The 22,324-nt window shown below is 43.8% G+C and overlaps 1 protein-coding gene across 8 annotated transcripts in view; it reads right to left on the reverse strand.

The window, feature by feature from the left end:
- The window catches only part of FYN (FYN proto-oncogene, Src family tyrosine kinase), a 204,486-nt gene that overhangs the window by 96,242 nt on the left and 85,920 nt on the right, over positions 1 to 22,324 (reverse strand). For 7 of the 8 annotated variants that reach the window (XM_070556842.1, XM_070556838.1, XM_070556833.1 and 4 more), the window contains one exon: positions 15,959 to 16,028. The exons of the other annotated variant lie outside the window; for it this stretch is intronic. The gene's annotated coding sequence lies outside the window, so the exon portion shown is untranslated. The remainder of the gene's footprint in view (positions 1 to 15,958; positions 16,029 to 22,324) is intronic. 8 annotated transcript variants of the gene reach the window in all.

Here is a 22,324-nt window from a genome sequence, read left to right on the forward strand (position 1 = left end):
CTGGGCAATTTCATGTACTTACCTAAGTTCAAACCTTACAATAATCCTGTGAGCAGGCTCAAATAAGTGAGGCAACTTTCCCCAAGTCTCACAGTCAGTAATGGTGGAAATTGGGATTCACGTCCAGGTCTGATTGTAAAGCCTGCTCTTCCTTCCAGTGTACTGCCTAGATACTTCAGGAGGAAGGAAGCTGATGGAGTAGTTAATGTGTGAGACAGATACCTCTTGAGGGCTCTAAATTCTGCTCAGGGTATAGTGAAAGGAGGACAGTGTAACTGTATGAACATCAGTGAGTCACCTGGGCTCCAAGATTCAATCAGAATTCTGGAAATCAGTGGGAAAGGTTATTGAAAACTTCTTCGTTTCCTGGAGTGACCATAGTTTTACAATTTGTGGGGATGCTAGAAGATTCTGGAGAGGTGGCTTTTTGTATCTCTAGGCAGCTCCCTCTTCCACAGAAGGCTAAAGCTAGAATGGCAGAGCTTTCCCTGGCCAGGAACACTTGGCTTCAAGCACTGAAGGGTGGGTTGGGTAAAGCCAATTGCAGCCAAGCTTGGGCTGTGGGGATGCACAGGGCTCTCTGAGGGAGTAGGAGAGGGGCCTGCTTGCTGGCCAACCAGGGTCTCCTTGTACCTTCAGCAACAAAACGCCCTCAGAAATCCTCTTAACAGGGTATCTTTGCCTCCAACCATCACTCCCAACAGAGCACAGACTGCTCCGCAGTTCCTGGCCAGGCCAGCTCACCATCAAAGCAGGGCCCGCACCACACAATGGACAGTGTGGGTGGTTCTGCTTTGATGCAGTATAAAAAAATTGATTATGTCCTTCCATGCAAAGGAACAGCTTCAACAGGTAGGTTGTATGTATGCAAAATGTTCCTTTAGGTAAATGATGGAATCCCATCTAAGTGGCCAGAACTGGAAAAGAGAATTGCCCATCATTACCCCCGGCTCTGGCCTTTCATGAGCATCAACAGTGAGGAGGCCTCTTGAGCTGTCGGCCCACCGTCGAGGGAGCACCCTGGGAGAGCCTTCGCTTCTGCTTCTGGTTTTCTGAGCTCTCTAAGATGCCACCCGTTAATGTTGATAGGCACAGCTCCAGGTAATTTCTATCCCTGGCTTGCCGTTTTCAAGATTAAAATTTGACGAAGTCTCAAAGCTGTCTCTTTGGAGCAGACGTCAACGGCATAGGTATCTGAAAACAGCCTGTGTGCTTGGCCCACTGCTTGACAGTTAAGACAAAGTTTGCTTCTGCTGGGATTTCCCCTCAATGTTTTGTTGTGGAAAACTTCCAACATAAAGTTTTAATAATTTTACATTGAACATTCATACACTTACCATCTAGCTTTTAACATGAACATTATACCACATTTGCTTTACCACACAGCTATCCATCTATCCACACGGTAAAACATTTAACCACACGCTATTTCATGGTCCTGATTTTTCTAAGGTGCAGCTTAGGGGGAGAAAAGCACACTTTTCAGACACCTCTGAGTGTGAATCCCTGCTTGAGTGTTAACCTGCAGGGAGACTTTGGGCTGGGGTGTAATTTCTTAGAGCTTCAGTTTCCAGTTATAAAATGTGGGTAACAACGCCTAGGGGTGCTGTGAAGATTAAATGCAATAATGGGGGAGGGCACCTGTAAGGACACATAACCAACTTTCAGTTTACAGACTACGCTGTCTGTCTTATCTATGAAACAAAATTGAATTAGTGAGAAAATAAGAATAATTTAGGTACAGAGAAAATGAGAATGGCAGAATGCTGATAACTGTTGGAGTGGATGAAGGATGCGGGGCGTCCCCTTATGCTACACTGTTTACTTTCTATTAATTTGAAGTTTTCCATAATAAAACAGTAAAATGTTTTTTTAAAAACCAAATTGGTCACTGGATTTTATCAAGGAAAAAAATGGGATCCTATATTTGAAAAATGTAATAAGAAACCCCTGAGGAAGTAATAAGAAGTGATGGGTTAACAGTGCAGGGTTAGGGAGGCCCTGGGACCTCTCTCTCTCACGGGGTGGGGGGAGCGGGGAGGAAGGACAGGGCTTGGGTACTTTGTAAATGCTCCCCAGGTGACTCGGTGTACCACCGGGTGAGAATCTTTATATTGGCAGAAAAGCGTGAAACCACACTTTTACAGCATATTAATTGTGAGAATAAATACTTTGCATAATGCAAAGCTTGTGCCTCCAGCTAATTTGCAGGCAGATGATGGCATGAGGAGCCTCTGATTGAGCAGAATAGAAACTATTTGTAACCGAACAGCCTCCCCTCTGTAAGTCAGGGGTGGGTTAACGAAGGGCCCAATTAGGCTGCATTCTCCCACATCACTTATCAACTGTCCAGACTCGTAGAGCTAAAGGGTTCCTCAGTGGCTGTCAGAATTGGGGACCTGGAGAAATTTGGAGGAAGAAAAACCACCTCTGTGGACAATGTTTAACAGAGAAGTAAAAGGAAAGGCTTCATTTCTTTCTTTTAAAACAAAAATGTCACCCTCCTGTTCTCATCTCCTAATTCCTTCCCTTCCCTGCTGTGGTTCACTCTCTCCTGTTCCCCTTCACTGGCAGCTGGAGGCATGGAGGGGGCTGTGATGGAACTGCTGGGGGAGACAGCGTGTCTCTGGGAGCCCTCCTAGTGGGGGCAGAAGCAGAGTCTTTGAGGGGTGGGATCACGTGGGGGCAGCTCACAGGGCCAGCCCAGCTGGGCTCCCCCAGGGGAGCAACACAGTAACCTGCTGCTCTGTGGGCTTTCTGCTTGAGGGCAGAAAGGAAGAAGAAAGCTCACAACAGAGGGGACCGTGCACAGGGAGCGTGCGCACACACGAGCGCAAACATACACACACTCCCTCAGAGGATCTGGCGGAATTTTTATACCCATGTGTTACTGACTGACTGACGGAATTATGTGTCCCTCCCCACCCCCACCAGATTCATATATTGAAGCCCTAACCCCCAATGTATTGGAGACAGGGCTTTTAAGTAGGTAATTAAGTTTAAATGAGGTCATATGGGGGGGCCTTAATCTAATAGGACTGGTGTCCTTATGAAAGGATATCAGGGATGCATGTGCACAGAGAAAAGGCCAGGTGAGGACACAATGAGAAGGTGTCCATCTGCAAACCTCCTTGCAGAAGAGAAGAGAGGCCTTTGAGTATCTGTGATGAGAAAGACACAGAGTTGGACAAGGAGGTGACTTTTTCAGTCTGAGGGCATTTAAGATGCACCTTGCACGAGACTGGATCTAGACTCTAAGAGATGCGAAGAAGGCATCCTGAGTGGAGCAGTGAGTGCCTGAGGCCTACTGAGGGCACAGAGATGGTGGATGGTGTGGTTTTGCTATGGGATGAATATGAAGTGTAAGAGTTAGATGTGGTAGAAAGGTGGGTCGGACCGACAGATCATAAAAGGGCTTGAATGCCAGGTTAAAAAGTTTAGGCCTTTCTCAGTGGGTAATGAGAACCCTGAAAAGTTTTTAAATAAGAGAACGACAAGATTGATATATATGTTGACAAGGGCAAAGTAAAGAGGCCTGACACAGGGTAAGCATTTATCAGTGCCAGGCATCACATCAGCACATTTCTTATCTTCTTTAATCCTCAAAACAACTGCCATTTTGGAAAGCAGAAAGGTGAGGTTCACAGAGGGGAAGTGACTTGCCCAAGACCCCACAGCTGGTCAGCAGTGGAGCTCAGACTCAATCGTATGCCCAGGACCCAAGCGAATGCCCTGTCTATTGTGCCATTTAAAACGCCAAGCCCAGCTCCCATGACATCATCTTCTTTCCCTCCAGCCAGACCAGCCATTTAATGGAACAGAGCCTGGAATGCACATTGCTTTTAGGCTTGGGAAGCAGGCAGACTAACAGCAAAGATTTCCAATCACAGGGCACCTCTAGAAACATCACTTTTTCCTTCCAAACAAAGCAATATGTGAGCTGGCTCTTACTGTCCTTCCATGTTACAACATAGTCAGAGGGTCAAGTTACAACTTTTCCTGTTATGTTCTGCAGCATCAAAGGAATCAATGATGGTGATTTGCATGTAAGTTGCAAAAATGTGTAGGGAGAGCAGTTGCCCTGGATGAGCAGACATCCAGCATTGAGTATTTTTTTTTTCAATGTGGTGTCAACAGCTACTCTGAAATACTCTGCCCCCAAATGCTGAAAGAGCATCCAATATCCAGGAAGACACGATGCCGTTTTCTGTGTTTACTCGAAAGACAGTTCGATAAGGAATGTTGCTCTTTTAAAACCTCAGATAGATTTAAGAATGAGGAAGAGTAAAAATTGGGTTAGAAAGAAAAGTTAATGCTCCTCTAATACAAAAATCAAACCATACCATGACACATACCTGCAGGAACCATTTTCATATTCTTAAATGTGCTCTCCTTCAAGGGCAGAGATTTTTAGTATTTTGGAAGCAATACTTAGAGGTAACTTGGGTGGTATTTTGAAAATTATACACTGCTATTATTATTAAGACACAACTGTGTCTAACAGTTTGTCAGGGGAAAAACAGAACCATGAAAAGCATCAATTCAATTCAGCACACCTACTGTGCTACATACCTACTGTGTGTTTGCACTGTGACTCATGCCGGGACTAGATAGATCAAGGTAAACGAAGTGAATCACGTCAACGGTTGTTGAAATCACCTTAAAAAACAAATGATGTCATAAAGGCCTTTTTCACTTTAGAAACAAATTTTGAGTGCTATTCCTTTGAAAAACAGGCAGAATACTTTTCACTTCCTTGCCTGCCTCCGCCTCAAGACTCATGTTCTGTGGCTTCTCTGTGAAATCTTCCCAACCCCGCCTACCCCATTCCACCTTCAGAAGGCAGGAGGGTAGAACTGGGAATGCGTGTGTGCACATGGGTGTGTGTCTGCTGGAGGTCTCCTGGCTTTTTGCTCTGTAGATACACTCCTATTTTACTTCTCACACTGCATCGTAATTATTGAATATTGGTCTCAATTCATAAAACAAAACCCTTAGGGGCATGCATGCATTGTGTCCCAAAGCACCTCTGTTTCCCAAAGCAACAACAATGCCTAGCACTGCTCCTTAAATGTTTATTGAGTGAATGAATGATTGTTTCAACTGCGAGCTTTATCTTTGGACTCCAGAGCGTTTGATAGTCAAAATATTTTCCATAGTGGGTGTCAAAAATTTCAATGTGTGCATACAAATGTATTTCAGGATAATAAGTTTATTGAGGTTTAATTTACATATACTAAAGTTCTCCCTAAGTTTTGACAAATGGACACAAGTAAGTAACAGCAGGTATTATCTTTTACACTTGTCTGGGCCCTGCCCTCAGGGCTCTGACAGTGGGGCCTGGGTGCCAGGATTTTTAACATCTCTTCAGGTGATTCTGATAAGAACCCCTGGCGAATGAAGAGTCGCTGGGGTAGATGATGCTCTGCCACTGTATTCTGTACTTCCTTTCCTTATCCCCAGCCCCATCCATCACTCTCAGTCAACTATTAATATTGAAGATGAAACCAAAAAATTGCTACTCAGCACCATACTTGGAAGCAAAACCTAGGTACTCAGCCACTTGGCTGGAGTCAACTATAATTTCTGGTTATTTTGCAGAAATACAGCTACTAAATGACATTTTGAAATGAACACGAGATATTCACTCAAAGAAATAAAAATGCCTTCAAATGAGAGTGAATAAAAGTATTAGGATTTGGGGGTCTAAGGGAGCTTTACTGCAGGGAAGTGAGAGGGTAAGAGAAGAAAACAGCCCTTACAACACATTGCTCTGATTCCAAATGCAACCTTACACCTGAAGTTTTTAAAATGACAGATTTCAGGGAGTCTATGAATAAAAGAGATTAACACCGGGGCTGGCTCCACGGCCGAGTGGTTAAGTTTGCATGCTCCGCTGGAGGTGGCCCAGTGTTTCGTTGGTTCGAATCCTGGGCATGGACATGGCACTTCTCATCGAACCACGCTGAGGCAGTGTCCCACATGCCAGAACTAGAAGGACCCACAACTAAGAATATACAAATATGTACCGGGGGGCTTTGGGGAGAAAAGGAAAAAAATAAAATCTTTAAAAAAAAAAAGATTGATACCAAGTCAAAATCTAAAGAATACAGCACTGAAGGAAATCAGGGGAAATTAATTCATCTCGTTTTATGGTGCCATCCTTCAATTATTGAGAAAGCCACAGGATAAGAATAAAAGGTATTGTCTTCTCTATCCTCTACTTAACTGAGAATGTTGGAAGACGTGGAGGTCTGGCCTCTAATTAACAATATAGGACAATCTTTGTCTTATTCAAATTTCAGATCAGGGTTTCTGTCTGGGTGAAGTTCATCACAACAAACTCCAGGAGCCAGTCTCCTGTCATGTTTTTTTCCTGGGATTTGTGTTATTATCTAATACTTCAAGGAAAGAGGTCCATGGGCAGAGACTTGACATTTAGTGGAAATGGAATCCAACATTTACTAATGTTTCATTGTGAATAATACTCTCAGTTTCACTGTGAATAATGCTTGAAATGGGACTGATACATCGGGGGAGTACTTGACTAGTAAAAAAAAAATAACGAACCATCATGAATCAAAACAGGTATATTTGCTGTAAAAACAGATAAAAAATGTCTAATGCCTGTGGTAGTCTACTAGTTAGTATATATTTTAAGAAGCCATTGATTAGGATGGGTCTTTAGGAAAGGGTGAACTAAAGAATCACCCTGGTTTTGCAAAATGCCGTTGAGTTACTCCTACGAGAAAGGAAATCATAGAAACTGCTGTGGAGAAATTTTGGGAGTATGCTTTACACTATCACTTACAAGGCAGAGCATGTTGGTCTCACCAGCTGCCAGGATTGGTAGAAACTGCTGAGCTAGTGGTTATGGCCAAACCAAGCATTCCACTGTAATTAGCTGGAAAAAAAGTGGCACAAGGAAGATAGAAATATGTGGCCTCAGATTGGGGGAAGGACAAGAAAGCTGATTAGGTTTCTCTCAAGCGATTTCAATTAAAGAATCTAGCTGGGTTTGACCTTGGACTTGACTGCTAAGCTGCCCAATACTGGTAGCCACTAGCCACTCTGAGCATTTGAAATGTGGATTGTCAAAAGTGAGATGTGCTGTTAAGTGTAAAACACACTGTGAGATTTCAAAGACTTAGTACCCAAAAAATTTCAATAATTTTTAATATTGATTGCACAGTGATATAATATTTTAGGTATCTGTTAGGTTAAAGTATATTATTAAAATGAATTTCACCTGTTTCTTTTTAAGTCTTTTAACATGGCTACTAGAAAATTGTAAATTATACATGTTCCTTGCCTTCTCTTTCTGTTGGACAGCACTGATGTATACCTTCATTTCTTCACTCGTTCAATGTGACTGGTGTGCATGTCAATTATTTCTCAATAAAACTGGAAAAAGAATAAAAAATGTGACTAATAGGTGGGAACCCGGGTAGCGGAAGGTTCGGATGGTGAGGTGACATGCCAGGGTGAACCACTATGGTAACCTCTTGTTGACCGAAAACTTTGGCTTCAGGAAACGTGAGGAGCAATCACAAGACTCAGCCTAATTAGGTCTGATCCAGGCAGACTCAACATCTCTGTGCCTCATGTTGTTAATCCGTAAAATGGGAGGGCCGGACTAAATTCCTGCATGATCTTTACTTGCATGATTCCCTAACACTCCAAACGCAGGAATAATTCTGCTGAAAACAATTGGAATTAACCTAAGAGGTCTTTATCCTCAGCCAGCACGATAGCAACTCAGGCCCATCCTAAGAAGTGTTGCTAGTTATCTTTGTCAGTCCTGCTTCAGTTCCTCTCAAGGGAACAAGCTTACAGGTTCTTCTGTGACTTGTTAACACTGTTAAATATACAGAAAGAACAAGGAGTGCCAATGGGTAAGACAGACAGACTTCATCCCTTGTGAAGAACTCAGAGAACAATTTGAAGAAGAAAAATCCTACAGATAATATTCAGAGGGAAATGTATTTGCTTTCTTTCAAAGCTACAGATGAACTATCTACTTTTGTGCTGTTAACCTACTAAGTAAGAAACCCAAGATTTTATAATAATACAGCAGTTAACACTTGTCTGAAACTCAATTTTAACCTCTCCAAAAATCAAACACCCACCAATTCAAAATGGTATCACATCTCAGGAATATTAATTTCTGTTTAAAAGAGGATATTAAAAACAAAGACAAACAATGAATTCCATTTCTAAACAAAGCCTTGGCCGACTCTAGGCGGCCTCAGCCAGCAGCAGTGTGGGTGCTGAAAATTGGTGATGCAGCTGACAAGTGGGTCAGAATCTAGAAATCAGTTGCCAACATTAAAAAGTTGTGACAATTACTACACAGATCGAGATTTCTAGTAGTGCTGGGCCCACATCTGTCTAAGACCCAGTAGCACCTGGCTCTTTCAGGAGTGGGCGGCTATGTTTCTTCAGCTGCACAGCCCCCTCCTAGCTGCCTTTCCTTGTTTATGGCCCTCCCTAGTCAGGTAGCCATTCGTCTAAGGCAAGAACTGTAGGGTGAGAGACACAGCCTGGGTTGGGGATCAGAGGGAACAAGGATGAGTGGAAAAACCCTGGCTCTAAGCCTGACAGATGCAGCTTGATCTCAGCTCCAGCACAAGAGCTGGGTGACCTTGAGCAAGTCACTTCACTAGTCTGAGCCGTTGCATGGGAAGAAAGTGAAAGTTCTATAGAGGCAAGGAGCCTGCGTGGTACCTGGTGTGTAGTAAATGCTCTGCTAGTTACTCCTTCTTATCCCAAAGGCAAGAAAGAAACATGTTTGGCATAATCTATTATCACAGCAAAATCCAGCTGATCACCGGGGAAGTGTCTAAAAAACCATCATTGTGAAAATATGAAGGTCAAGATCACACACTATAAAGAACTGAAGGAGAGAAAGAAAAGGGTAAAAAATATCAGACACTATCCCAAAGTAATAACTGATCCAGGCAAGGATTATCCACGGGTACTCAAAGCCCTGGAAGAAAGGGAGGTGGGGGACAGGACGCTCCCAAAGGAGCCACGTACCAGTCCACAGATGCCTTACTGACTTGAAGCGTATGTGGACATTGATGAGTTCTGGTTCCCGCCTTACCCAAGGGATCAAAGTGAGCACTGTGGATAGTGGGACAAGCTGGCATCATCTGCTTCCTGACATGATGTAATATCAAGCATGCAACATCATCTATAAAGTATTCTTGCCAAAAGATGTTTAACCTGCATCTAACAACAAGCCTGTACATCTAACAATTTTCAGGAAAACAGGAGCAAGTTAAACAACACTGTGAAGAAACAGACAAGCTCAGAGTGTACAATACTCTATACCACAAGCAGCCTGGACAATTGGGAAAGTTTGAGTATGGACCAGACATTCCATGATATTATGGAATTACTTTTAAATGTCTTAGGTAAGATAATAGTATTGTGGCTATGGAGGAAAAATATTCTTAGGAGATACATGATGAAATATTTAGAGGTAAAGTGTCAAGATGTTTGCAACTTTCAAATGGTGCTGCCAAGATGTATATAATGTACACTATATATATTTACATATATTGTAGGAAGAAGGAATAAAGAAAGCAAATGTGGCAAATTTAGAACAACTGCTGAAGCGATGGTAAAGGACACACAGGTGTTTAGTTTATTGTTCTCCCAAACCAGCAGGTTTGAAACTTTTCAAAATAAAAAGCTAAGAAATTGGAAGAGAAGGAAAAAGAAAAACAACAAAAACAGAAAAAAAAATAATCAGATAATATCACTACTTTCCCTTTCGTAATCCTTCTCAACATTTATATTTAGGTCAGCTTCACCGTGTGCCTTTTCATCCAATACGGTTTTATTTTTACCACTTTAATAAGTTTCATGTGTGCTCATTCAAACTGATGTAGCCACTGTCTCAGCTTCTTTGCTGGCTCACATCAAAACCAAACTTTCAACAAAGCTCCAACGGCAGGCTGTAAGAGTCCTTCAGGTAGGTAGGAAGCCTACGATATCGCATCAAGAACTTCTGAAATTGACACCTAATTCCTTATCTGGATGGTTTTTAAGCCAGTAAGACCGGATCAAAGGCTGTGAGTGGGCATCGTCTCAGGTTTTGATCTTTTCCAAAGATGGCTTGCTCGCTCTCCATCTACACTGGGGTATTGATAGAGAGATGACAGGACAGGGTGCTGGTCAGCTGGGCCACTGAGGTTTGAGAGAGGCTGTTTCCTCAGAGAGCATGCTGTCCCTGACTTGTGGAGCACAGTCCAGCAACGGCATAAGCTACAGGACAGCCACTCTGAGTTCAGTTTTAATGCCTGAGAGCTCTCAACGAAGCGGGAATGAATTCTGTGATGCCTTTAACCTGGAGAGGGCCAAGAAGGGCCTGGATTCAGAGTGTGAGTGTGAGCTTGGCTGTACCATACATCAGCTGTAGAACCTCAGAGCAGTGTTTCCTAGCAAGGGCACAATGGATGCTGTGCCGAGGACAGCTCTTTGCTGGACAGGACTATCCCAGACACTGTAGGACATTTACCATCTCCACTCAACTCCCCACATCACCGCGTGCCACCACTGCCTCCAGTCCCTGAGAGGAGGACAGCAAACACCCCCACACTCCCAAACACCACGGCCTTAGCATAGGCTGAATTCTCCGAGCCTCAGATTTTATCTGGGGATAATACCTGCTCCACCACCTAAGAAGTGGTTTGGGAGGAGCAACTGTGCCACAGCTCCTTATAAACTTAAATTAGCTATACAAATGCTATCACAATACGCATTCACATGGGCAGCGGGCCAATCAGAGGCAGGGCTGTGGGGTGCGTCCAACCACCTGGATCCCACAGTGTTAGCTCTCTAGTCACGCACTAGAATACACAACAGCTACCTATTCTGAAAGTGTTTCCCCTCCGTAAGTGGGAAATTTTGGTTTATAAGTATTGCTGCAGATAAAACCACACCACAGTGTAAATTTTAGAGTGAAGACTGATGGCAAATACACGGGCTACTGGTGCAGACCAGCAGGATGGCGGCCTCAAAGTAGCTTCAAAGAATCTGGTTTAGCATGTCACCAAAACTAACCTGGAATGAGGACACGTCTCTCAGTGAGCAAGGGATAAAACGACCATGGGAATTATTTCAAGGACCTAGTGCAGGAGGTTAACAGAAGATGGGTATACACACCAGAGCAAGGAGCAGCAGGCACAGGTCTGACTTTCAAAGGAACTGATCTGTTCTTCACATTTTTCAGTGATGCTCCTGGAAGGGAATCTCAGAGGCCGGGCAGGACTGGGGCATACAACCTGGAACCCTAAGCCTTGAGTAAAGCTGAGAATGGAGAAAGGAGCAGCAATTTGCACAAGTTAGTGTGCATAAGGGCCACCTGGAGGGTGCAGCATGAAGACACACCTACCACAGGGATTCAGCTTGTGTGTGTCTACAGTGGACCTGCACTTTGAAGCAAGCTCTCTGGGTGATCTGGATGCAGGGACCCGTAGACGGCCTCTGGGAGAACAGACACACCTCTCCAGAGACTTCTGCGCTCAGCAGGCTTTGCCTTCCACCCTCCCTCAAGGAGAATTCTTGCTCTCATTGTATCGCCTTTCTGTCTTAGAACCTAGGTAAAAGCGCTTCTCCTGCCCTTAGGTCCGGTTGGTCTTTTGGGTTACAAAATTGCTTGTTCTTATTCTTTATCTCTGCTCCTCCTCTCCCTCCCACACACACATTGTGTATACGAGATGCTAATTTTATTTTGCTGATGTAATTTCTCCTTTATCGTTCATTTTTAAATAAGGACGAGGAAATGCTGGCTGGGCAGATAGTTCTGACCCCTCCTTTCAGTATCAACAGGGAAGTGAGGGCAGCCCCCAAAGGCAGGGCACGGACAAGGCACAAGTCTTGAAGAACAAAACTGAAAGCAGACACCCGCTCCTGGGCATGAGCCATGGTGTAAGGGCACTGAAACGGCCCAGGAGAATTAGCCATGGGTTGGAGAAGGGCTGCTGGGGAATAAAGTAGCTATAAATGTGTGGTTTTTCCATAGACACTTGCATTAAAATATTTGGTGCCAACGGTGTTTTTATAGTCTCATTCGACTGCTTACTACTCAGCTTTGGTGCATTCCTCCGAATTGTATTCATCTTAAAAAGAGCAGACTGACAATGTGAAGTCCCTAAATCTCTGAGCTTGGCCATCTGAAATGAGAGCTTTTATCCTTCTTGTCTCTGGCTTCCAGAACGCATTTTCATAGCATTCTTGCGAAAGAGAAGATTATCAGAAAAAGAAAAATGAACGGGAGTAAAGTCGAAAGAACATTATACCAAAGCTTTTGGTAAGAAAATATTTATGTTCATGAGCACACACCACGCCCTTTCTGGGAAGATATTACTGGCCTCGAAGCTGGGTTAGTGGATCCCAAAATATACCTCACAAAAAGCACAGTTACCCTCCCAAAATAAGCCCTATAATTAAAGTCTTTTCAAGTGGATGGTCCTATATCACAACTTGACATATGTTGCTTTAATCTCCCTGCTTCAGCAAATGCAGCCATCTTGGGCTAAAAAACCTCTCGACGACTCACATTTAAACCTGATTGTGGTGTCACTAGGAAAGTGATGCAAATAAACAGCCCTGTGTACCAAAATACCCAATCTCAATCATCTGTAATGAGATCCCTCTAGTGCTTAAGCACATTCTCATCACACCAGAATCGCTACCCTTGATTCAAAAGGAGGGACTAGCCCGGACTGAAATCCCATTTCATCTCAGAGGTCATCTAAAGACAAACACATCTGAAGATGCTGGGGCCGAGATGTAAAACGTGAGACAAGCTCTTTGGTGTGAATGCTGGGATCGTGCTGTGTGAGTCTCCCTTTTTGCGGTGGTTGACAGTCATCAGTACTAAGCCTTCAGGCACCCCATCTCTCTGTCTGAATTCATTTCGGTCATTTTCTGCTTGGAGTCAGGGGTAACATGAGAGATGGCCTCTCAGAAGCCCTTTCAGCCCTGTGATTCTCTGAACAAACTTCTTTATGTTTTCTAGTTATATATTTACGTATAAATAAATGTCAAAATATTTAAAATTTTAAACCTTCAAAATAATGAGTAATTTTGACATTTAATTTTTTTTTTATTACTTCTATATCAGGTTTCTCAGCCTCGGCATTATCGATATCTTGGGTGGGATCACTCGGTTTGTGTGTTGGGTACCGTAGGATAATTAGCAGCATCTCTGACCTCCACCCACTAGATGCCAGTAGCACACACCCTCCCTCCCCCGGCTGTGACAACCAAAAATGTCTTCAGACATTGCCAAATATCCATTGGGAGGACAAAATTCACCTGGTTGAGAACCACAACTCTCTATACATTTACGTATTTATATATCCTGCCCCTGGCATGGCCAAGAAAAAACAAATCCAGATTTTCCAAGGCACCCACAAGTTTTAGTTTTAAGAATTTCAAAATTCCTGTGACTCATAAGGAAGAACCAGGATCTGTGATACCCTACTACTCCGAAAGATTTATAGACAGCCCTACTGCTGTCTCAAAGTAAGGGTGGCAAGGCCCGGCCCCATTTCAGTCAAGACATTTAAGAGGACGGATCTGCTGTCACCCGATCTCTTGGACTGCTCCCCTCTCCACTTTTAGGAGCTCCATTCTTAGAAGACTACTCTTAAGAAATCCTTCGCCATCCACTACCAGGCGCTGAGTACTGACTGTGAAGGAAGAGGATTAGGGTTGGTGTCTATTAATATCATCGACAGAAGCGATGGCCCACTGTACTTCTCCAGGGCCAGACCACCTCGGGGGCAGCGTTTCTAGAGCTAAGGGCCAAGTGTGGGGGAGGGTAAAGAAGAGGCTTCCTCAAGGAGAGTCTCAGGGTGAGGGGGTGACAGGACAATAACACCAGAACGAAGAGATGAAGAATGGGAGATGGTATGTCCAGCTCAGAGAAGAGAAGATGAATGAGGATGGAGAGTGTCTTCAAAGAGCTGGTGGGCTGGTATGTGGGAAAGTGACCGGACTTGTCTCGTTTGCTTAGAAAGTGGCTAAGAGCAGTAGGTGACCCAGTAAACAGTTATCACAGGCTTTCTATGTCCCAGGCCCCATCCAGGCACTGAGAGCAAGGAAGGAAGACGGAGTCTCTGTCTCATGGAGTGCACGTTGTAGTTCAACTTAAGAACTAGACGGTGTTCTCTTCCTCCCTCCCTCTCTCGGTTCTTCCTTCCCTCTTTCTTTCTTTTTGACAATTTAAGCTAAATGTCCAGGTATTCATCTAACTGCTTGTTTCTTTCCATTTTAAAAATTAAGGTTAATTAACATACAGCAAAATTCACCCTTTCAACTGTATAGCTCTGTGAGTTTTCACAAAAGCGTACAGTTGTATAAATACCACCACAATCAAGATCTAGAACAACTTCATCGCCCTCTAAAATTTTCCTATGCCTCCAGATTGTTTTATTTGGAGCAAGCTGTTCTGCACAGTAGCAAGCTCCTCATGTCTGCGAGAATCTGGATTCCCTCTGTCAGGGATTCTGAAGAGACTTTTTTTTGGCTAGTGGGAGATTGGGCCAGACAATCCCTGAGGCCATGTCCATCTCTTTGACTCCACCTACAGACACCCGATCTTAAACACCCGCCCACCTGCAGTGACACAGTTGACTCCCTCCAATCACAGGTAAAGGTCCCGCACCAAAGCCAAATTCTTTGAGTCAAAGCTCAAAAATTTCAGTCCAATAATTGGAGCTTTGTGAAGGCTACATAATAAGCACAGACAACAAAATCAAAAGAAAGGTTTGGAAATGAAAACCTAAACATGGTAATTGAGGCCCAAACAAGGGTACCATCTACTCCCAACCTTTCTTTTTCTTCTCGTTATTTTGGTTCAAAATAACATTAACTGCAAAACTGAACAAAGGTCAAACAATGTGACCAGCCTTGGCTGCAAAGGTGGCAAGAAGGGAAGTAAAATCAGCCAAGCTCATCTAAGAATGGTTGACAGGGGGAGAGAAGATGACAAATGTCTGGGGGGGGGGGGTGGTTCCCACAGCTCGTTATGGAGTGGATGCTGGAAGAGGGACTGTGGAGGTGACCAGCTGTGATGTCCCCTGTGACAGCAAATGGGGCGTGACCAACCCATCCTGTGCAGCCCTCCTGCTGGAAGATTCGCACACCTTCTAGTGGCTTGACCTCAATGGCAAATGCCCAGTTATCAAGAATAACTGCTTTATCGAGCACCTCACAAGCCCCAGCACTTCCTAGCTCATTTTATTCTCACGACAGCCCTATGAGGCAGGTAACATTACAAACCTCGTTTTACAGAGGAGGAAACTGAGGCTCAGAGAGGTTATGTAACAAGCAGTAACTGCAGAACTTGAATTTTTAACGCAGGTCTCCTGACCCCAGACACTGTCCTTTGTAGTACTGTTAGCAAGGTCTTCTGGGTGGTTGCCAAAATTAATGTTCTTGGTCTCTCAGGCCACTGTTACACTGGTTTGTGGGCTGGCTCCCAGGTATGCTGGATTCTTAACTCCCTTTCATTTCCCATTCCCCAAGCAGCTAACTGCCTGTTTCTCATATTGCCATAAGGATCTCTCTGCTTTGGAGACTTTTTAAAAAATTTTATTCTTTTTAAGACTGCAAGTTTATTACTCTCATAGTCCACGGGTGGCTTAGAATATAAGCTACACTGTCAAGGGGATTCTTTACCCTGCATCAAGAAGCTTTCCTAAATCTAGACTTCTTATTAAATCTTGGAAAACCCCATATTGCTTAATAACATCAGCAATAACAAGAAAAAATGTCATACTGTCAGGAAACACCAATTGCATGTCACGTTTAATTATAAAATTCCATTTTGTCCAAGTTTAGTGCAGATTTAGATGCACAGAACGAGGCAATGGCTTCCCTTTGTGAGCACCATTCTACAACCAAAGGTCTTAGAAATAAATGTAGTGACACTTACCAAAATTTCCCCCGACTATCACAAACTTTATATACACCACATGTCTTCTAATACAGCTGCTGGACTGGTCCTGAAAAACACCACAATAACAAAAAGAAAAATGCATCATTAAACAGAAGTAATTTAATATATATTGGGTTTCCCTTCTGGAAGCCATGACGTCTTTCCTGTTTTGGGCACCTGTCAATGTACCGAACTCTTACTGCCAGTTTCTAACTTGTTTTTCACAGGAAGATGAAACCAATTTACAAATTAACTTGGCACTCACCAATAACAAATAAATAAAAATCTGGGCAACGAAATAAACCAGAAACTGCACTTATAAGTACTTTATTTGAATTTTTAGCCCTTTAAAATAATTGAAGACAAAAGACAACAATGCAAAAATATCTAAAACTGAACTCATAATATTTCTTCCTCTAGACCGATTCCTTGTTCTTTTTTCTTTAATAACACACTCTCTTCTCCCCTGCTGGCTGGCAGACCCTCACCTTTCTTTGATAGAGTTGCTTTTATTATCTGTAAAATTGGGATTATCGTACTGACCTCACAGGGTTGTTATGAGGATTAAATGATATAAATTTAATGACATATAAATGACGCTGAAAGGCTTACAACAGCGTCGGGCACTCAGTGAATGTAGGGAGTTATTGTCATTCTCCCAGTCACCCAGGCCTGAAACCTCGCCTGGCCATCCTCAGCTTCACCATGAACCAGGGCTCAATCCTGCCCCTCTTGTCCCGCAGGTGCACTGGATCTCACGGCCTTCTCTCCATTCTCATCATTACACTCTGTCCAGTTGGCATCACTCACTCCTTGCAGAAACCGGTCTCCTGGCCTCCAGCTTATTCCCTTCCAATCCTACTCTCATGGCTCTGCAAAGCCTCCTTCCTAAATACAACTTAAAGCCTCAGCAGAAACACCTTCCACTGCTCCCCATCACCTGCAAATTTATCTGTGAAATCACGTTAGCCTGGGACTCCAGCTCTCCTCAGCTTTATTTCCACATTTTCCCGTCAGATGCCGAGGCATCCGCTCGCCTGTCTTGCCTGAGCCTTTCGGCACATTAGTTCCTTCTCTGAGCGTCTTCTGTCCCATGACTCCTGGTAGGAGGCCTAGCCATTTTCTAAGGCAGGGACTCCTTACCTTTTTTGTGCCATAACAGTCTAGAGACATGTTTCCCAGAATAATGATTTTAAATGTTTGAAATTAACACATAAAATGTATAGGATTCAAAAGAAGTACAATGACATACAGCTATCAAAATATACAATAAAATTGTCATGTGTTTCTTTCAATATTTAAATAAGTTCTAGCAAAAGTCTAATAACTACTGTAATTTTGAAGTACTATTGGTCACAAATGATATTTCAGGATATTTGTAACTATAATGTAATATGAAAATTCCCATAATTTCTATTGGTAACAAATAGCTAATGCGACTTTTATAACAGAGGGCAATGTCAGATTTCAGTTAAGGGTTAGTGAAAATAAAGAGATAATATTTTCCACCATCTAAATTCACAGACACCTCCCCCCACCCCTACCGAATTCCATCCATGGTCCCCAGGTCAAGGGTCCCTGCTTTAAGGCCCAGCTCAATTCTCATCTTCTTGAGCCCTTTCTACCTTGATTTTCCCCATTTGGTATGATCTTACTCCTCTTTGTTTTTCTCTTTTTAAAAATTATGTTTTATTTGATACAGATACTTTAAATGTACCTACCATAGCCTACTTTTTAAGTTGTAAGTTTTTAAGTTGTAAGGGTAGGCCCCATTTTTCCCCCATTTTTTTATTCCTCTCACAGCTAATGATGACTTGCCTCACAGCAGGCACAGCAGGAAGGCATTCAGTCAGAAGTGTTTGAATCAATCTGTGATTAATAGTGCAATCTTGCTCATCCTACACAGGCTCAGCTAATATTAATATGATCACATCACTCTTTGGCAGCCAATGAGGTCCTAAAGATGGAGATGGGACACCTAAACATTCTCTGTTTAGAGTATAAATTACAGAAGTTAGGCAGCAAAATGTTCCCTTCTCTTACTTCCTCTCTTTAGAGAGTGAATGCTTAGTCAGTGCTGCTGGCTGATGGATCTTCCATGAACAGGCTGGCTGTTCAATCGTTCTGTCAACACATGGGATGCCTGTGTGACACAAGCACAATTCCTGACTCCACGGAGCTTCAAGTCGAGCAGCCTTCCCAGCTAGTCTAGAGTAGCTGGGAATCTCTCAACCATTCAGGGCCTTTGCATAGGCTAGGAATAGCCATTGATTCCTAAGTAGGAGTGCCTTTGTTACCCACATGGACAAGGCCAGTCAAGAGCTGCTCTGGCTTCCTACTGGTCTCACAGATGTGAGCCCATGGTTCCGGGGCGGGCAGGTCAAGCAGAAGGAGCAGTAAAATTCCATCTCCCTTCCTGAGTGATGTTGTACTTGCATATGAGGTCGGAGATGACAACCCCACCAAAGTGACCATCTCAGGAAGGTCTGCTCAATACCTGGCTGCCTATTTCACTCCAAACCCCACTGAGTCTATGAGGGATCAGCCTCAGGTTGGACACTAGTCCTTTGGTCTTATCAGCTTTTTTCCTAAACAGCTGCAGCTCAGGACTCCTGTCTTTTGCCAAGAAAAACAAAACCAAAAAAAATATAACAGAATAGCTCCTCCTTTTCAAATGAAGAGAGCATAATGATTTTCTCCACTGAAAACCACTCATAAGGGCATTGTGACCATTTTCTTTGGCAGAAATTCACCACCGGCAGCATTTTTTGCGCCCGACATCATGTCAAGTGACTCTCAGAACAAGTGGGGGTGTACTCTCCCACCTAGTAACTAAGGCTGATGAGATATCCACTCAGAGAACAAAGGCTGGACTTGGCACACTCTTTTTATACTTAAGGACATTTAAATCCATTTCATTTGGCTTTGTTCCTTTTGTGACACACTATGGTGTTAAATAAAAATAGCTGAATGATAATGAAGAGGGCAGCATGATGCTTTAATCTTCTGTTTCAAGAATTACGACACATACATCCTCATAAATAAATATTTATAGGCGCTCCTACACAACACATTGCACTGCATGTACGTTTTGCTTCTAATACATGCCATGGACCATTGTGTGGCTCCTGGTTTAAAGGGAACATTCTCATTACACACTGGGAACAAGTTATCTCTAATACAGTTCTCATCTGCATGGGGCCATTCCCTCTTCTTCTTCCTAACAGATCCCCCATATTTCTTCAGCCACAGTGTCTCATGGGCAGGTGACAGACTCCCAGCTGGACGGTGGGGACCTGAATGGTCTAAGACTTTTTGCACTGCGTCAACCAGCAATATCAGCATTACCTGGGAGCTTCTGAGAAATTCAGCTCTGAGGCCCCACAAACCTACTGAAGCAGAAGCTATTTCACAAGACCCACAGGTAATCTGTGTGCACAGTGAAGTTTGAGATGTGCTTATCCAAGGGAAACCCATTCCTCTGGCCAGCGACTTTCAAAAAGAGGCATGTTGCCCAATTCAGGCCAACAAGATGTGAAGAATGTTTTGTTGGGAGCTTCTCCTCATTCTTCTGGAAGAAATACCTTCCTTCTGAATGGTGCGTGGGATGTGATGCCTACAACTTCTGCAGCTATCTTGTGACAGCCTAAGGATAAAGCTGGCCCAGAGCGGAGGGCAAAGACAGAAAAAACACAGGGGAGCAGAGTGGGGGATTGCATTAGGTCAACCTTGGAGTCTGCGGAACCACTGGACTTCCAATAATAAATTCCTACTGTTCAGGCCTCTTTGAGTTGTTTTCAATTATCTGCAGGTGGAAAGCATCCTGACAAGCAGTCCCCAATATAAAGCATTATAAAAATGACAGAATGCCAAGGCACCAGGCTCTGCCACACGCTGAAGAGTCCAGACAAGTTAGTGCATTGAGAGACCAGAGGAACTGTTCAGAGACTCATTTTGTTTGGGGGACTGACCCAGTAGTATTTCCGGTTCTGACAACCGTAGTTCACTTTGCACATTTCCAGAGGTTTCTAAGTCGGCCAGTCTAAATGATCCATCAGAGAAAATGCTGAAAACTTTCCAAATTATTTTAACCAGAATGGGCAACAGTTGTGTTCCTCAGAAGTCACATGGATGTCATTTCCCACAAAGACAATGGGAGACTAATTGCTCAGCCTCAGGCTCTAATGGGGAAGACAACCTGCTACATGTAATTACTGAAGGGTAAATAAGGAAAAGCTTGAGGCTCTCAAAATCTGCTTCTGGATCCACTCCAATAACTTGGGGAAAAAGAAAAAAAAAAGAAGAGAGTGAGCCAGCTGGGGTCTGGGAAAAGATCTGAGGAGCTAGCAGCTTAGGTAGCCATCCACACGATTTTTATATATCACTGGTACTTATTAAAGACTTTCCTGAGGAAACCAAGTAGACCTGCTATTATATGAAACCATATATGGCTTTGGTGTAATTCTGCTTCATATACAGGAGTGGCGTAGTCATGGAGAACTGGGCTTCTAAATGGATGTTCTCTCTTTGGTGTATCATAGCTTCTTAGCCTTAACAATCTTCGGGGATAGGTTTGCCGTGTGGGTTTAATGAAGAACACGCTTTCTATCATCAAGTGAATATTAGCTGGTTTTCCACAGAATGTTCCTCAGGTTCTATCACCTCAGGACTTTTTTTTCTGTCCAAATCTTTCTGCTTTCTCTTCCCTGGTACCTCATATACCTCTTCAGCTCCAACTACCACCCCATGTCCTGAGCCTCAAACTACGTCCCTAAGTCTATCACTATATTCCCAGTTACTCTGCTGCCCCCAGATAGAAAGTACTTGAGGGTGAGGACGTTGTTTTGGTCATTGCTATATTCCCAATGCTTAGCACAGTGGCTGGCACTGGGTACTAAATGTTCGTTGAATAAGTAAGTGAAAGGCCTCACTCAGACTCCTTAGCTGCCTCACAGAAGTTCTTGCCATCACCTCCTAACTGGCCTCTGGCTCTGGTCTCTCCTTTTCCTCAATATCAACACACATGAAAGCTCTGGATTATAGCACTGATCATGCCCGCTCCAGAATGTCTCAGCTGGGAATGACTCACCAGCCCAGCCTCATACTTTCTGGGTGAAAAACTGGGTCCAGCGAGTATGACTTGCCCAAGGTCTTACAATTAGTGGGTGGCAGAGACAGGATTATAACTCAGGCTGCCGACCTAGTGCTCTTGCTACCATGCCACTGACTAGTTCAGAAACCTCCAGCGGCCTTTCAGTAGAACAAGGCTAGGTACGTAGGAGGCACTCGATAAATATTTGTTGACTGACTGATTGGATAAATGAATGGGTCTCTTTTGCATACAACAATGGGTTTCAGTTTTTCGGAAAGTGGAACCCTGTTCAAAGGAAAGACAATACTTCAGTACACAAAATGGAGAAGGGAGGAGTGGCTCTGGGCCTCTGCCCCTGCAGTGCCTCTGCGCCACCTCCAAGAAACCTCGGGGCTTAGCCATACTGCCAGAAAAACCAAGGACTTACACAAACTCAAACTCTTCATCTTTGCACTCAAGGCCACCCACCATCATTCCAAACCCATCTCAGCCTTATCTTGCATTTGTTCTTCCTCCCTCATGCCCAGCCTTACCAAAGCACTTGCTGTTCCCTGGACTTGTCCCTCCTCCAGGCCTTCTCTGCTCCGTTTCTTCTCTTTGATGTGCCCTCGGCTCCACTGGCAACAATGGAGAACCAACCTGCCCTCAAGCCCGACTCTAACATAAATCTCTCCCTGAAGTTCTTGCCCAACTTCCTCCAGCGGAACTAGCCTCGCTCTGTTTATACCTCTACTGGAGAACTGACCACGCCTCTGCTTGAAGGGCAAGAGTCCGCTCCTTGAGGGCAGGAACCTGCTCTAAATTTATCTCCGAACCCTCGGCTCCTTGCCCAGCTCAACGCCTTGCAGAGAGGAGGCGCTTCTAGTCATTCTGTTGCATTCATAGGGCTTCATCCTTTTTAGCTCACCTCTGTGACCAAATTACAAAAGTTCTGTAATGAGGATTCCAGCCTGTGCAGGCTGATGATAAAGCCGGGACACACTTGCACAGCCCACTGGCTAGGGGACAGCTGTGTGAGTCTTTGCTGAGTCTTATTTTCAAAAGCAAAGAACAGGGCGGGGGGGGGGGGGGTGGCAGGGAGAGTGGCTTCCCCTCCGCTCTATAACTCTCCTGTGGCTACAGCTGTCCTGAGCAGCTTGTGCACAAAAATAACAATAGATTTAAAATACAGTCCTGACTCCTTCCATGCTCCAATACTCTCTGCAAGTCCAAAGTCAATTGTCTGAAAAATGAAAGTGTTCCAAATGGTGGGATAATACATTAAACAAGCA

The sequence above is a fragment of the Equus przewalskii genome, chromosome 9, assembly GCF_037783145.1.
Source record: "Equus przewalskii isolate Varuska chromosome 9, EquPr2, whole genome shotgun sequence".
Classification (NCBI taxonomy): domain Eukaryota; kingdom Metazoa; phylum Chordata; class Mammalia; order Perissodactyla; family Equidae; genus Equus; species Equus przewalskii.